The sequence below is a fragment of the Corvus brachyrhynchos genome, unplaced genomic scaffold (genome assembly GCF_000691975.1).
Source record: "Corvus brachyrhynchos isolate BGI_N302 unplaced genomic scaffold, ASM69197v1 scaffold467, whole genome shotgun sequence".
Lineage (NCBI taxonomy): Eukaryota > Metazoa > Chordata > Aves > Passeriformes > Corvidae > Corvus > Corvus brachyrhynchos.
In genome coordinates, this window is record NW_008239309.1 from 2,804,844 (window position 1) to 2,822,911 (window position 18,068).

The 18,068-nt window shown below is 41.8% G+C and overlaps 1 long non-coding RNA gene across 4 annotated transcripts in view; it reads right to left on the reverse strand.

Moving 5' to 3' along the window:
* The window catches only part of LOC108448288, a 41,548-nt gene that overhangs the window by 7,667 nt on the left and 15,813 nt on the right, over window positions 1–18,068 (reverse strand). The gene's annotated exons all lie outside the window — the stretch shown is intronic.

Consider the following 18,068-nt stretch of genomic DNA (forward strand, 5'->3'; position numbering starts at 1 on the left):
CAGAGTTAATTCAACAGAATATGTCACCCAGTGGGGGGTGTAAATACATAAGAAACCGTGACAAAGGCACTTGTCACATCGTCAGAGTAATGTCTGATCCAGAACATGACATTCTGAAATGTAAGGAGTGCATGTAACAATGAATCACCCTGTGTTATATGTAATAGAAAGGATGCTGTAAGAAAATATTTATATTATTACAATACGAAATAAAAAGTATGGTATTATTCATACAGTGACTTCCAAGCCTATCAACATTTCACAATGTGTGATGCAATAATGGCTAAGGAGGAAAAAGCAGTGATTAAAACAAAAATCACAAGACAGTGGCCAGGAAACATTCAAATGCAGAGGATGGGAGAAGAATGTGCAGACAGAGAGAATGGGCTTCACCCACCCTGGAAGGAGATGCACAAGCTGGACAGCAGACATGAGCAGGCTGGCTCACAGCAAACATCATATTTCCAGGAAAAATACTGTTGGTCAACCTGAAAAAACCTCAAGACTGCAGAACACTCACACCATTTTCTGGAAGATTAAAGCTTTGTACAGCTCTATGTGGACTTACCCGCAGTATGAACATGTTCAGCCCTTCCAGATCACATAAAGGAAACACCTCACCTAAGTTAATTCATGATCCAGGCTCACACTTTTTCCTTCCAGTATTGTGGAGGTCAGTCTAGTACAGCATCTTTGTACTGCCTTACTAAAGAAGTTCATTTGCTGAACATGCCTGGGCAAAAAGCACAAAGTCTATGCTTAATTCATCACATGGATGTAATTTAGCTCAAACTGCATGATGCTACATGCTTTTCAGTCACAGTCTTCACTGCCTGAAACCAGTTATTCTTCAATTATACCTGAAGCAATGATGAGAACAAGTGTATTTCAATCTTGTTCTTTCAGTGGTGCTACCCTGCAGGGAGAAGGAAGCACCTTATTCATGCTGGTGCAATAGTCACAAGTATACAACATTGCTTGGAAGCCCTGAAGAAACCTGATTGACATTGGTCCCCTTTTCTAGTGATTCAAATTACTTCACTAGACTCCCTTATACTCTTACAAAATCTGTCATCAGGCTAACCTTGTCCATAAATATCTACTGAAATACCCAAAACCCATGGAAAATATTTCCATTGCAATTACCTACATCTCTTTCATGAATCCTAACAATAAACAAACTGACAAACAAATAAATAGCCTGGAAAGCCATGTTCTCTTCTGTCATGGCATTTACAAGCACAACAAGGAGAAAAATACCTATTTTTTAAGATGATACCGACATAGTTATCACCATCTCAACTCCTATTGCATCATCAGTTCAGCAGCTTTCTTTGCAGTTATTAGAATCAGCAACAGAATTCTCAGCTCAAATGAACACATACTTTAAGTCTGAGAGTGCTTGGGAATTTAAGCACATATTTACAGTTAAATACATGCTTATGTCTTGTCACAGTGCCATATTCATCACTTCTGTAAGCAGCTGTACCTTCATTAGAAGAAAATAGATTTGCTCTCAACAGAGTGGATTTGAAGGTGTGTTATGAGTTTTTATATCAGCATTCATTTCTAGTTCAAGCTGTTTTATCAAGAGTGACTGGTAAAAGCATATGTCAGCTGAGTGGGCGTGGACAAAAAGTGTAAGCAAGTAATCAGAAAGATGTGATTTTATAGATTTACAGGCCACTGTGACAGGGAAACGAGACCAAGGCTGCAAAGTCCCTGCCAATATCTCCATATTTTATGAACTGGAGTAGATCGAACCTAAGTTTGTCAGTTGAGCTCAGCTAGAAGAGATAGTAGGAGATGCATCTTTCAGGCTAGAGGCCATGGATCATTTTTTATTTTCATAAATCAAGACAGAAAACTCTAACTTTACCACACGTTTGGAATGATGTTCAGTTCTGAACCTGTGATTAAAAACCAGAACAGGATCTGCTGAACAACATCCAGCTCGGTTCTGACTGCTTTTGCATATTCTGATCTTGAATCCAATCAAAAACTCATGCAAGCATCACTTGTTTATGCTATAATTAATTTACATGTCATTTAACTATCCAAAGGTTATGTTTAATACTGTCTAATAAGTGTCCAGGTAACCCTAATTCATCATATGAGAGTAATCACTGATATTAACAGATCAGTGTTTGTTGCTCCAAAAAGATATTTCCCATGTTCACTATCTGTAGTCTTCGGTAAACTACTCACATTCTCTCTCTTCTCAGTAGTATTGAAATGTTTCTTTTACTTACAGATATATATATATATATGCCAGTGTTATCTGCATTCAAATGTCAGCTTGACAGGATATTGGCTAGAGCACATTAAATCAAGTAGAGAAAGGCTAAGGTGATATCTCAGCTTTTCCAAGTGGGAAATACTCACATTTTAGTATTTTCTGGGACGATGCACCCAAGGTAAGGTAGTAGCGGTTGTGTAACACTAATGCTAGCAATTACTGAGAAATGTTTATTACACAGTGTTATACTAAGGCAGTATTGCAATGTAGATATCACTAGCTTCCCCCCAAACTGGAAATAAACATAAATTAGAGCATTTGTGCAGGTTCAGCATTCAGGTTTTCTTTTAAGTTATAAAGAAAATCTTTAATTTAAAGCCAAGTTAGTTTTTTCCACTGTTATTGATACATGATTCTTCTGTCCAGGAGGTAAAAAATATTGAAAGCTTTTAACAATGTGAATGTCTTGGTGCCTTTTCAGATGTAAGTCCTTTTTCATACATTTGTGTTATGGATCAAGTGAGAGCTTTGGACAGATCTGCCTTAGGCTCAGATTTTTCACAGCAGCTCTACTTAGGTGACCTGCACCTGAACTGCTATGGCTCACAAGTTCTCAAGAATGGCAGATCAGGTCTATTATAAAATGGATTATTTATTAAATAGACAGGAGATTAACAGACAAAAGGCCTTAGAGTTAGTTACTACACAACATAAAACAAAAGAACTACTAGTAGATTACATAAAACAGTCCATGACAGTAAGGTACCTATACTACAGCTAGCAAAGAAATAGTATAGATTAGGAGTAATGTGACTTACCACCGAATTGTCGACGGGGTACACAGAGACCTTTCACTCAACCCTCAAGAGAGTGACTCAAGATAGGCATCCCAAATCTCGAGGAGAGATCCCCACACATTTCCAGGGAATGCGCAGAAGATTTCTGCTTTGTGAAAGTATGGTGTAGCTTTTATAGTTTGTAGTGCAGTGTCTGTCACTCAGAAATTCAAGCTTATCTTCCTCCAATCTTGCTTTCAAGGCAAGATATTTATTGTCAGCTGGGAATGTCACCTCCATGGTGCCTAAATAACTTGCTACAAGACAAGCTGTCCTGACTGAGTTATTTCAGCAATTAGCAAATGCATGTGAGGGGGAAGATGCCCTGAGCTATTGCATCAGCTGATAGGTAACAAGACCTCCTGGGGGGGCCATTCTGCCACAACTTGTTAAAAAATGTTGCCATTCTGGAGATACCAGTCACAATTCAATAGACAAGCTTTCAAATGAGACTCTCTTCTGGGTTGAACAGATTGATGGCTACATGCAAACTGGATCGGGAACCACCTGTTTAAAAGCAGTTCTATAGATACACAAAGTAAGATTTGTCAGTTGTCAAAAAATTATTTTGTCTAAATATTATAAAACTCATCTGCGCCATTCTCCCTCCCAGAAGCCTCAATGCCTCTTTTCTGTTTCGGGGCCTTATTCAACAAACATTTAAGCCATTAGTAACTTCATGCATGTGAGTGAAAATCAGGTCCTGTGAGAGTTCTGCCTGGCAGGTGCCACAGATGATGATTATTTTAGGCAAGATGTGTTGTGGATTAAGGCTGGTAGACATGTCAGCCCCACACAGCTACTTTATCACTCCCCCACTGTCAGACAAGGAGAGAATAGGAAGAACAAAAGCAAGAAAATTCAGGGGTTGGGATAAAAATAGTTTAAAATGGAAGGAACAAGGAAGAAGGAAAAAGAAAGAAAACAACAATAAACAAGAGTAAAACAAAAGCGAGTGATGCAAAGAAGCCACTCACAAGCACACTGATACTGACACCAGGTTAGTCTTCAAGCAAAGCCTCCATTCAAAAAAACCCCAAACCCTCTCCACCCATTATATTCTATGGCATGGGATATCCCTTTGGTCAGTTTGGGTCAAGCGTCCTGGTTACATCCTCTCCCATCTCATGTTCCCCCAACCTTCTGCTGAGGCAGAGTTGGGAAAAGAGAAAGCCCCAGTGCCATACAAGCCCTGCCACAACATGGTGCCATCACCACTGCTTTAGTCACAAATCCAAAACAGAGCACCATCTGGAAGAAAATTAACTCCGCCCCAGCCAGGCCCTGTATAATGTTTATCTTTGTGTCTGCGCTCCCTATATTCAATCCTTAGCAAGTATAGGACTTGACCCTGCATTCAGATGATGCAGAGCAGAGATGTGCTGGCTTCAAGGATAACACACTAGAGCAGCTTCTTATTGAAGGATCAGTTCCTTGGGTGTGAACATATAAATATATTTTCTATGTCCTTAACCAACTTTTTAAGGGCATGGAACTTTCCTCTGCGAATTACTTTTTCCTCAGCGAAACCAGGCAGATATTTTGACTATTTCATATTCAAAATCATGGTTTTGCAGTTTTGCTCACATTTCCAGCTTTCTCTTAGGAGAAAGGAATGCCAGCCTTCCATGAAACATGAAATCCACAAAGGGCAGTAAAACTTTCAGGTTGGAAAGAACACAATGGTTTGAAACAAGCAAGCAAAGTGCTATTAGCAGTCCTCATCTGTCTTGATAAAAGCCTTCTCATGGTGGCTGCAGTTTAAAGGCTGTCGCATCAGTCACCACTGTTGACTATGAAAGACAAAGAAGACAAGGCAAGGTCTGGAGTGATTCAGAGGCCCTGCCTCATTCCACATGGTACTCTCCAGAAAACGTGGAATTTCTCTGCCTGTTCAATGCTCCCCGCTTCCATGGACTTTAGAGCACACAATTCTGTTCTACAAAAAGCTTCAGTTCCTTAGTTCATGGGTTTTAAACACACACCTATCTGAAAACTGATATTTATATTAGTTATGCTAAACTATTGTGGGCACCTAAGCATTACACAGACATTTACTCACTTCCCCACCCCCAAAGAGAGTTTTATGGGGAAAGACACAAAGAAAGAGCAAACCCCAGAAAAATCATGGGTCAAGGTAAGAACAGTTTAACAGGCAATGGAAAAGTGGAAGAAGAAATAGGGAAAAAAACCAGAGCTCATGACACAAGGACAATCACTAACCATCTCCTGTGCTAGAGTGATGCCCCACCAGTTCCCAAACAATAGATAGCTAGCCTACCTAACTCCACTCCTCCCTGTCTTTTATTGCTGAACATGACACTATAGGGCATGGAAAATCTCTTTGGTCAGTTTGGGTTATCTGTCTAGCTGTGCCCCCATCCTACCTCTCACACACTCCTATCTATTCACTGCGGTAGGAGTGAGCAGAGAAGGCTTTCACACTGCACAAACACTGTTCAGCAGTATCTGAAACGTTGGTCTGTTACCAGCACCACAGGAGTTGTTATGGTGAAAATGACCTTCATCCCAGTCCGACCTAGTAAAGATGTTTCAGGTCAGTAACTGGCAAACAATCCCAACTCTGACCTATCTGGCAAACCCACAAGTCCTTTCAGTCTGGTCTTTGGCAGTCTTCTTGCTTTTCACTGTTACGTTACATTTTTAAAACAAAGACAAATGCCTCTCTCTCTTGATGTAGTGGCTGCAAGACAAATTGCTTTTGCAATGAACAGATGTTAATTGTTTGAAATTAATTTTTCTAATATAGTCTGGTCCTGCTTCCCTGGACAGGATTTTGTGTTTGTAATGGAAGCTCTCTATAGGAACTTACCTGTGGTGTGGCCATGTCCAACTCTTACAGCTTAATAAAACAGATTAGATTGGTTTCCTGTCTTCAGTTCACTGATGATAGCTATGAAAAATAGGTTTAACTTGTATGGTTAAGTTCTATCCAGATGCTTCTAAGTAATTTGTATTTGATGGGAATTATTTCACTGTCACTGAAATAGTAATTTCAGTGAGGGTGACAGTGGGACAACAGCCCTTGAAGTCACCGGAGTTGCAGTTGATCACATCAGGCTTAGCGCAACCTCTAATCCAGGAACTGGATCTCTCGAGCAGGTCCCTTGACTTCGCTCTTTTTCATAGCAAAACCAGCTTCCAGGAGAATCTAGATATTTTCTCTCCTTTCTCAAACACTTCTTCCGTGGTGTTCCCCCACACAATGATGTCATCAATGTACTGCAAATGTTCTGGAGCCTCACCCTTTTCCAGTGCAGCCTGGATCAGTCCATGGCAGATGGTGGGACTGTGCTTCCACCCCTGGGACAGTCGGTTCCAGGTGTACTGCACGCCCCTCCAGGTGAAGGCAAACTGAGGCCTGCACTCTGCTGCCAGAGGAATGGAGAAAAATGCATTGGCAATGTCAATAGTGGCGTACCACTTCGCTGCTTTGGACTCCAGCTCATACTGGAGCTCCAACATGTCCGGCACAGCAGCGCTCAGCGGTGGAGTCACTTCATTCAGGGCACGATAGTCCACAGTCAATCTCCATTCTCCTTCCGATTTGCGCACAGGCCAGATGGGGCTGTTGAAGGGTGAGTGGGTCTTGCTGATCACCCCTTGGGTCTCCAGCTCAGCAGAAGGATTCTCGGTCAGCCCAGACAAGGTGTTCAATTGCCTAATGCCCTCTGCCTCCACAGCAGCTGTTCCCAAGGCCCACCTGAGTCCCTTCGGGTCTTTGAAATATCTGCTTTGGAGGAAGTCTATGCCCAGAATACACGGGGCCTCTGGGCCAGTCACAATCTGATGTTTCTTCCACTCATTTCCAGTCAGGCTCACCTCAGCTTCCAACAGGGTCAAATCCTGCAATCGCCCCCATCATGCCAGCAATAGAAACAGATTCTACCCCCACGTGTCCCTATGGGAGCAAGGTGCACTGCACACCAGTGTCGACCAAGGCATCATATTTTTGTGGTTCTGATGTACCAGGCCAACGAATCCACACTGTCCAAAAAACATGGTTTTCCCTGGCCTCTACCTGGCTAGAGGCAGGGCCCCGCTAGTCCTGGTTATCCTTGCTTCCCTAGGCATACATTTTAGAGATTCCTTCAACAGGATTGGAGATGTCATCTTCTCTTCCATCATACCTGGCAGTCCACTACGGGCAATTGGAGCTACTTCCTTTCTGGTGAAACTTCCTCTCTGAGTCTTGCCCTCCTTCAATTCACGCACTCATGCTGCCGGGGCAGAAGTGGGATTTCCATCCCACCTCCTCATATTATCCCCACAGTCACACAGGAAGAACCATAGTTCAGCTCTTGGGGTGTACCTTCTCTCTCTAGCTGGGGGACACCTGCGTTTGGTAACAGAACCTCTGGTCCATACTGATGAGATTTGGAGATGGCCCTCTTTAACTTTGTCCCTGAGTTTCTGGTGATTATCCTGCATCCTATCTTCCATTTTCTGCAGATGCGTTTCCACAGCTGCGACTCCTGCATGTGTTGGGCCATGCACAGCACCCGCATATGCTCGGAGCTTCTTCACCATAGCAGGCATGGTCTCATCCCCTTCATCCTGCTTCATCATTGCTAAAGCAGAAGCGTATTCTTATGGCCTAAGTCGTATGAGTTTTAGCCACATCACTGGTGTACATCTTCCCAAGTTTGGACTCCTAATTGTTGGGTCTGTGAAGACAAGCTCTACCACCACCAGTTCTCTCAAGTGTTGAATCCCTTGTTCTATGGTCTTCCACAGGGTTTGTTGCATATAGATATCATCTGAGCACAGGTATCTTTCCCCCACACTTCCCAAGAGCTATGTCCAGAGACTGAGAGGTTCAGGCCCCCTTACCATCCCCTCGTCAATAGCTGGACCATGTGACAGGGATTCCAAATGCCTTGGTTCAGTGCTGTCCAGAACTGTATTACCGCCTGCAGCATCCCAAATACAGACTAACCAACTTAATATGAATTCATCAGACTGTTGAGTGTAATCCTTCCTTAGGCCACTAAGGTCCCTCATGGACCCCCATGCCCCACCCACCCTGAACAGGTAGGGGATACAGCATCATAAAGTCGCCCCAAGACATTCAGGAAGTTCAAAATCACAGCTTCCAGAGAACCCAAGTTCAAATTAACTCATTTTCTTTTTGGGCCAGTGCATACACGCTGTTGATCAGCCCAGGCATGATAGTACTTTCAAGAGCTCGGTTAGGCTGGATGCTGTTTGTAGGCCTGCAGGAACAAGCTGTCTTTCTAGAGGTGCTCAGATACCATGGCAACTGTCACTTTGCAAGCAGACAGACAGCAACCTAAGCCCCTGAGCCATCCCATTGCCCAGAGCTACTAAGGCTTTACTAGTTCCCGTAAACATTAGAGACACTGAAATTGGAGAAAACCAAAAAGCCTGGTTCCTTGTTTGCTGAGCAAGTTCTGCTGCATTAAAAAAAAAAAAAAAAAAAGTTAGCTGGACTGCCAGCTGTATTTAAGAATTAAAATGGCCACAGCTGCTCTCTTTTGGGATGATTCATTGACAGTACACATTCAGGTGCATGCTAAAAACACAGTCACAGCATTGGATCCCTTTGGAGCTGTAGGCAGAGCACAACCTATCAAAGAACCTCTGAACTAGCTCAGGCATGACCCAGAAAGCAGTTCTCAGACCTGTCAAGCCAGCTGCAGCCTAGGCATGGATATGTAGTAGAGTACCTTAGGATGAAAACTCAGGTGCCTACACCCTTAAATAGGTTTATGTACAAACTGGACATACATGAGTCCACCACACAGTGGGGCTACACACAGGGGCTGAACAGCTGAAGAGCAGCTTGTCAGAAAATGTGCCGGAGGTCTGAGTCAACAACAAGTTGACCATGAGTCAGAAGTGTGCCCCGGAGGCAAAAAAGGCCAGTGGTATCCTGGGTTGCTTTAGGAAGAGCACTGCCAGTAAGTCAAGTGATGAGATCCTTTCTCTCTGCTCAGCACTGGTGATGCACATGCAGATGCTGGGTCCAGGTCTGGGCCACACTGAACATCCTGGAGTGAGTCTGATGACAGACCACAAATACAATGAAGGGACTAGAGCACCTTTTACAGAAAGAGAGGCTGAGAGAGCTGGAACTGTTCCACCTGAACAAGAGAGGTCCCAGGAGGGTCTTATAAACGTGTGTAAACACTCAATGGAAGAGAATAAAGAAAATGGAGTCAGACTCTTCCCAGTAATATCCAGTGAAGGAAGAACAGGCAGTAAGCACAAATCAAACTAAGACATTCCATTTAACCACAAGGAAAAAAAAAAAATACTGTGAGGGTGATCAAATACAAGAACAAATTTTCCAGAGAGGGTGGTAGTCTCTGTCCCTGGAGATATTCAAACCAAACAGACACAGCACTGAGGAACCTGATGTACCTGACTCTGCTACAAATGCCCACCAGCCTCAGTGGCTAAGGTTCATTGCCCTCATGCATTCCATGCTTCCACTTAGTTTCTAGGGACCTAAACTCTTCCATGTTAAGTGACTTAAATATTCTGTCCTGACTGCCAGCCTGCAAAACCAGGGCTCATTTTCCAAAAATTATAGAGAAAGGGAACATGCTAGTTAATATCATATTTACTCAAATCTGTGAGTGAAAGTTTACAACAATTTGATTGATTGAAATTTAATTTGGAATTAAAGAGATTGAATTTGGAATGAAATTACAATTATTTGAGTGTTTGCAAAAATTAAGAAAATACCTGTTCAGCACACAAAACCAGGCATAGCACAGAGTTATACTATGTCCCATGGTCAGAGAGATGCAGGAAGTTGGATATACTTTCTGAAAGGAAGGTTTACAGAAAAAGTTGAACAGTACCTGAATAAATTCTCACTTTTCAGCATTACAAGAAAAATAATCTCTGGCAAATCTGAGGACTGTGGAAAACATCATCACAGAAGTGGTGAAGAACTTGTAGGGAAGGAAAATTGGCTGAGTTTCATCTAAATTTATCTAACAAATTTCAATTAACCAAAATTAACGAACGTATTTTCCCTATTAGGCATAGAAAATTAGGAGTAAGTACATTTAATTTCATTTTCAGCGGGTACAGGTTAATTTTTAGAGAAAGTTTAACAAGTCTGGCATCTATACCACTTCTTCCAAAAACCTTAGACATCTTGTGAAACATCTCTGAGACAAGCATCTACAAAGACTGTTTTTCTCTGTTGAGGAAGCATCATTTCAGCATGATGCATGCTCAATTTTCAGCACATGCAGACTTGCCAATATATTACCTTAGAGCTTGTTTATACATGCAGGCACCTTCCTCCAGGCACCACCCAATCTGTCATAAACAATGGAAACAAGATGAAAGTCTGCCTGCTTTCTTATCTACTCACTTTGCCAGCTCAATTTAAATGACTCTGCAGGAGTGATTTAAATTAAACAATCAACGAAATTCAGAACACCTGAGTTTTGGTCAGATTTGAATCTCCTCCAAGAGCTTCTAAATAAACTGCTTTTAAACCCAAGTATCTCCCTCATGACTGAAGAAGGTGAAATGAGACATTTTTTATTTGTCTGCATCTATGAATGGATCACTTATGGAAACATTATAACTGGAGCTCCAACATAAGAAAGGCATGGACCTGTTTAAGCAGGTCCAGAGGAAGTCCACAAAGATGATCAGAGGGATGGAACCCCGCTTCTATGAGGACATGCTGAGAGAGCTGAACTTAGCCTGGAGAAGAGAAGGCTCTGGAGAGACTTTAAAGCAGCCTTCCAGTCCATATGGGAGGTCTACAAGAAAGCTGGAGAGGGACTTCTTAAAACGGCTTCTAGTGACAGGACAAGGGGTATGGCTTCAAACTGAAAGAGAGCAGATTTAGATAAGATATTTGGAAGAAATTCTTTCCTGGGAGGGTGGTGAGGCACAGGAACAGGTTGCCCAGAGAAGCTGTAGATACCCTGTCCCTGGAAGTGTTCAAGGCCAGGTTGGATGGAGCTCTGAGCAAACTGGTCTAGTGGAAAGTGTCCCTGCCCATGACAAGAAGTCTGGAACTGAAGGATCTTTAAGGTCTGTTCTTACACAAACCATTCTTTGACTCCAATATTTACACTGGTGAGCACTGTTAGTGTAGCCAAGAAAACTCTCCCTGTGGGAAAGATTGTAAGATTAGGCCTCATATTTCTGTAATTAGTAGTTTGCACTTTTAAAAATGTTGACCTTGATTATAATTATTAAGAAGCTGGCCTTACTTGCTTATTTAGGCATTATTTGTTGTTGAGCACATGGTCATGCATTCAACAGCTTTCCCACAAAAAAAGAATGGGCCTTATTAGACTCAGCACAATATTCCTTTCTTTTTATTTCCAGATGGTTTTTCATGCTCTGGCCTTCAGGGTTCTGCAGAATTAGGAATACATTTTATAAACACTGCTACATCTCTGTGCTGTGCTTAAACAAACCTTGGTACTGAAGTGTTCAGACACTTTCTCTGGGGAACAAGCAGGCAAGACGTACTAGTAAAGCTTTAAACTACATTTAGCAGAGAAAGAGGATGCTTTACTGGTTTATCAGCAAGGAACCAGGAACAACAGCACTTTAGGGAACAGCAGGGAAATACCTGTAAATCATCCCAAAAGAACTAAAGAGGGCTCTTCCCAGAAAATGAAGAGGTGGATAGCCCCACTGAAGTGCCTCTACACCAATTCATGCAGCACAGGTAACAAGCAAGAGGAGCTGGAAACCATGGTGCAATTAGAAAACTATGACCTAACTGCTATCACAGAAACATGGTGGGATGAGGTACATGACTGGAGCACTGCAGTTGAGGGCCACAAGCTTTTCAGGAGACAGGCTGGGAAGGAGGGGTGGGGGCGCTGTGCTCAATGTTAAGGAAGGGTCAGATTGTGAAGAGCTCCTCTGGGAAACGGCCACGAACAGACTGAGACCCTGTGGGTGAAAATCAAGAAGCAGACCAACAAAGGACACCTGGTGGCAGGGGTCTGCTACAGGTTGCCTGACCGGGGGAACCTGTCAACAAAGCATTTTGCTTCAAATACGGGAAGCATCACACTCACAAGCTCTCATCCTGATGGAGGACTTCAACCACCTGGTCATCTGCTGGGAAATCAATACAGCAAGCAATCCAGGAGACTCCTGGAGAGTGTAGGGGACAACTTCCTGGTACAGGTATTAGACAAACTAACCAGAGGTGAGACATTACTGGACCCGGTAATCACTAATGAGGTGGGTGAGCACATCAAAGGAGTTAAGATCAGAGGCAGCCTTGGCTGTAACAGTGCTGGTTGAGTTTGTGATCTCAAGGAGTTTGGGCCTGGCAAGGAGCAAAATCAAGACCCTGAACTTTGCAAGAGTAGAATTCCAGCTGTTGGGAAAAAATGGTGAATGAGGTCATCCCCTAGGTAACTTTCCTTAAGAATAGAGGGACTGATCAGAGCTCTCGTAGAGCACAAGAGATCTTTATCCCAGTGTGTTGGAAATCATGGAAGGCAGGCTGGAAAACAGCATGGCTAAGCAAGTGTCTGCTCAACAAACTGAGGAGTAAGAAACAAATGTACCGCCAGTGGAAGCAGGGACAGGTAGTCTGGGGAGAGTACTGGAATATAATTTGGATGTGTAGGGATGGCATCACGGAAGTCAAGGCAAAGCTGGAACAAGACTTGGCAAGAGATGTGAATAACAAGAAGGGATTCTTTAAATACATAGGTCAGAAAAGAAAGGCCAAGTAGAGAGTATCCACCCTGGTAAGTGAGAAGGGTGAACCAGTGCTAACTGGAAGGCTGAGGTACTCACTAAGTTCTTTGCTCTAAGTCTTCACTGACAGCCAGGCTTCCCACTTCTCTCAAGTTCCTGATCCTATCTGTGGGTGTTGAGGGAGCAAAGTCCTGCACTCTATAAGCAAAGAGCAGGTCTGGGATTACTTGATGAAGCTGAACAACCACAAGTCTATGAGATCTGATGAAATGCACCTCAGGGTCCTGAGGAAAGTGGCTTTTGTTGCCAAGTCACTCTCCATCATATTTGAAAAGTCCTGGCAGACAGGTGAAGAGACTGGAAAAAGGGAAACCTCACTCCCACTTTTAAAAATAGGAGAAAGGAAGATCTGTGGAGTTATAGACCAGTGAGCCCCACCTACATGTTTGGGAAGATCATGGAGTAAATCTTCCTTGTAGATATGCTGAGGGACAGAAAAGACAAGGAGGTGATTTGAGGCAGCCAGCAAATTTTACTGAGAGCAAATGCCTGACCAATCTGGTGGTCTTCTATGATGCAGTGACAGCAATGGAAGGGACAAGCGAAGATTGACAGATGTCTCGTATCTCCTTCTGTAAGGCCTTTATGGTCCCAAATGACATCATTACCTCCAAATTGGAGAGACATGGATTTGATGGATAAGTGAATAAGGAATCTGCTGGATGGACACAGCCAGAGACTTGTGGTCAATGGCTCTATGTCCAGGTGGAGGCCAGTGAGGGGTGGTGTTTCTCAGGACTCTGTCGGGGGACTGATGCTCTTCAGTATCTTCCTCAATGACATCAACAGTGACATCAAGTGCACCCTCAGCAGTTTTGCAGATGACAAGAAGCTGAGACAATGAAAAGACAGGAACCTATCCAGAGGGACCTGGACAAACTTGAGAAGTGGGCCCATGGGGATATCATGAAGTTCAGTAAGTCCAAGCACAAAGGGCTGCCCCTGGGTCAGGGCAGTCCCAGATACGAGTACAGACCGGCAGAAGAACTCATTGGGAGCAGAGCAGCCTTTAGGAGAAAGACTTGGGGTTTCTTGGGGATGAAAAGCTGGACATGACCCAGCAGTGTGTGCTCACGGCCCAGAGAGCCAATCGTGTCCTGGGCTGCATAACAAGGCGGGTGGCCAGCAGGGTGAGGAAGGGGATTCTGCCCCTCATTCTGCCCTTATGAGATCCCACCTAGAGTGCTGAATGAGCTCAGGAAAGACACGTGACTGTTGGAGCAGGTTCAGAGAAGAGCCATGAAGATTATCAGAGAGATGGAGCACCTCTCCTGTGAAGACAAGCTGAAAGACCTGGGCTTGTTCATCCTGGAAAAAAAGGCTCTGGGGAGACTTCACTGTAGTCTTCCAGTACCTTAAGGGGGCTTATAATAACGAGGGAGAGGGACTTTTTTTCTGGGCAGATATTGACAAGGAACAATCATTTTAAACTGGAAGAGATCATGTTTAGGTTAGCTATTAGGAAGAAATTCTTTACTGTAAGGGTAGTGATGCTAACAACTGTACTACTTGGACACAAAGTGCTCATTTTGTAATATCTTGTCAGATGTTAAGAACTGTTAGGGGATTTTTGCTTAGTTTTCATCCTCATTTTTTAACCTATGTTTGTTAAAGTGAAGCCCATGAATTTGTCAGGAAAGAAACTAACCCACAGAGGAATACTTCTGGTAGTTGAAACTGTGAGAGTGGTAGTCTCAGTCTTATTAAATTACTTTGTTGTCTTTTTTTCATGGATTTCTTCTGAGCAACTTGTATTCAGATGGTGCTCAATGTCATTAATACCCAAAGTCTTGTGCAAATCAAATTCTTTGCTGTAATCATACTAGGTTACATTTCCAGTCAGAAAGCAGGAAGAAAAAGATGTGCCCCAGCTATGAAAACTTCCTTTTCCTGCGCAATGGCAGATGGATCAGAAAAAGCTAAATGACACAGAAGATCAAAAACTATTATTTAAGAATGTTAAGTTCTTCCCTTCTGTCAAAATGCCTAGGAAAATGTTACAGCAAAAATGATACGAAATTACTGAAATTAGGGAAAACCAGCATAGTCACATTCTGATTATATCTGGAGGTGTAGTTATACCTGGAAGTTGAAAAATATTTTTCTCTAAAAACATCTTTATTCTAAAAGCTTTCTAAAAAGCTGTGAGAAACATATAGCGCAACACATAGCCAGCTTTTTGCAGGCTGTTTTTTTACAGGAGTGAAAATCCCTCTTTTGGGAAAAAAAAAATGGAATTACAGTTTCTGGACAAAATATGAACCTGTTATGGGCAAACCACTTGCACCAGCTGTGAAGCAATGAAGGTATTTACATTAAAGAGCTACTTGCAAGTCACTATGGAAAAGCAGCAATACACCACTTTCCACCACTTCAATGACACTCAGAGTAGACCAGACCACCAAAACTCTGAATGAGTAACTTTGCCTGCAACCCAACCTGTTGTAAGGTGAAGAAACCAGAATACAAAAGCACTCATAGCTAAGCTATAAATATTTAATATATAAATCCAGTTCCTGGAGGGTTCAAAAAGCTATACAAGCACTTCCTACATACCAGATGCATCTTTGACTTTCAGCTTGCATTTAAAGCATGCCTTGATGTTTTTCTTACTTCAAACCATGGTGAAGATTAAAACAGATTTTGGCACTTCTTTTAACCTCCAACTATTCTCAGTACTTGCAGCATATCTTGGAATCTCTGAACTACAGGAATGACTAAGTGACTGGGCTGAAAAACTATCAAAGAAACAAATAATTTTAACATGCAGGATAGAATAAAAAACATTTCAAATTGATTATTTTGTGCTAATATTGTTATTGACATGATATCAAGACCAATAAAAATTCCTACATCATGTTACATGAGATTGTATAGCATCTAGACAACTTAAAGAATACTGTGCCTTGATTCAAACTAGAGACTGCTTTTTACATTACCCTGATTTGAGAAAGAATGAGAAAAAAGCAGCTCTTCCATAACTTTCCCAAGAAAAATCATGAGAACTTTCTCAAGCAATTTCCCATGCATTATCTGTGGTCTGTAAGCTAGAAAACAGAATGTTCTTGCTTAGAAAGAGGATGTTGTCTTCTCTGTCACTTCTATAAGCTAGAAAGATGAGTCTGAAGTATCAATTTCTTTACTCTTATTCTTAGAGAAACTGTGAGACTGTACAAGCAGCAAATGAAAGGAGAATCCTATGAAGAACTAGAACATCCTTTTAGGAAACAGCAGGCATTGCCAGCAGAAAAATATTTGTTCAGATGGTGCTAAATTCCATTTTTTCTAAGAGGTCAAATACACTTCTATGCTTAGAGAAAAACAGGTTTTTTGATGCATTTCCAGTACATATACTTCACATTTATCTAAAATAATTCTGCACTACAGTATTCAGAGAAACATTTTTATTAGGGATTTCAGGATCTTTTTACTATATATGATACAAGGAACTTATCTGCATGTGTTCTGTAATGCGTGATAAATCATTCTGCCAGAGATTAGAGCAACCCCACCACTATGATGTCAGTCATAGACCCTAGCCATAGTCATGTCAAAGTGTCATCTCATTTCCTAAGATTTCCTAATATATCCTCATTATTCCTGGCCGCAATTCATGCATCAGGGGGATCTTCTCAATGAGCAGCATATAAAAGGGATGTTAATAAGAGGCTGAAGGGTCTTTCTCAAAGCACTTGCCTGAAATCAGACCATTTGAGAATTATGGTCCTATGTAATCAAATCACATCTTCACAACTATGCTTTGTGTTAACAAATGTTGGCAATTTACAGCAGTCTCAACTTTGAAAGATGATTCTTTTTATTTGGAAACAGCTGAAGTGGAATCTGGTTTGGACCAACCCAGTGCAGCATGGGGTTCACCTCCAAGCCAGCAGCTGCCAGATAGGAGACGAGGAACTGCTGGGAGGCAAACATGGAAGTGTGCTGCACATGATCATCTCGTGACTCCTTCTCCCAGTCAAATGGAAAAGGCTATCTTTGCAGTGAGCAGACTTTTGGTTAAGACATGATAAAGAAAAGCCAATCAAGCTTGAAAGGAAGAAACCTTTATAATCACATCCTGGGTTTCACTCATATTTGCTAGTAAGCATACAACAAAGAGCAGATCACTTTTCCAAGGAGGATTACTGTGGGGAGATCCTTTATCAATGGACCAATAGAGAAGCTGCCATGGTAAGAAGTGGACTGGCTGCATTTATAGCATACTGGAATTTATACTAGCAGCTTAGTGCAAATTTCTGTCCCTAAAGGTTGTATTTAGACAAATTTTACCAGGAAGATATGGAGCATAACTCAGCTCCAGCTGCTGCTAAGGGAAACAAAAATTATTTCTACAAGAAATGTAAGTACAATAGTGAAAAACAAAGAACAATTATATTTATTTTTCCAAAATAATAGCATTAAGGTATTTTGTAAACTTACTACAGCAAGACATCTCAAATGCTGAAATTTCTTCAACTTTGGAACTGAGTTGCAAAAACCTACAGATATTTTCAAATCTTAAACATAAATATTTGCTGAATAACATAATTTGACTTCCATTGCAGAGAATTGTACAATCCTATTGACCCCCTAATACGTATCTATCCCTACTGAAGCCTCTTCCAAATTAGGAGAGAATGACCTCATCCAGCAGTATTAAAAACTGGGGTCTGTATGTAATATATGCTACACTTAAATTAACTTTTAAAAAGCTCAGCTGGCCGAGTTAATTAGCTAATCACACACCTGCTCTGTTTAGGCTTCAAGCTGGAAATCTGTAAACATGACAAGTGTTAAATACTGCAGGCAGTGCTGCTGAAACACAGGGACAGTCCTGTGTGAGCAGCAGTTCTACAGGGGGTTGTCTGAGGCTGTAAGACTGCTTCCACTTGCAAATTTGGGTGGCTGGGGTAATACACAACAAAAGAAATCAAACTGCAACAGAAATATCTGGAAATGAGAATTTCAAATATCTTATTAATGTAAACTGTTGACCTCAGATGACAGTTCTGTTTCTAGGGGCAGGGGTATGTCTGTATTTTAATATGCAGTATCTGTCTTAGTTATGTCTAAGACTGTAACTAACTGAAGTAGAATTTTCTTTGCTTTTTTTCTTTTTTGTGAGAGGTTATTTTTCAAGCTTGACAAAGTTTGTCAGCTTCAAGTCAAAGACAATCTCAAATAAATTCACACATACAAAAAAAAAAAATCCAGCAAAAAACCCCTGTACTTTC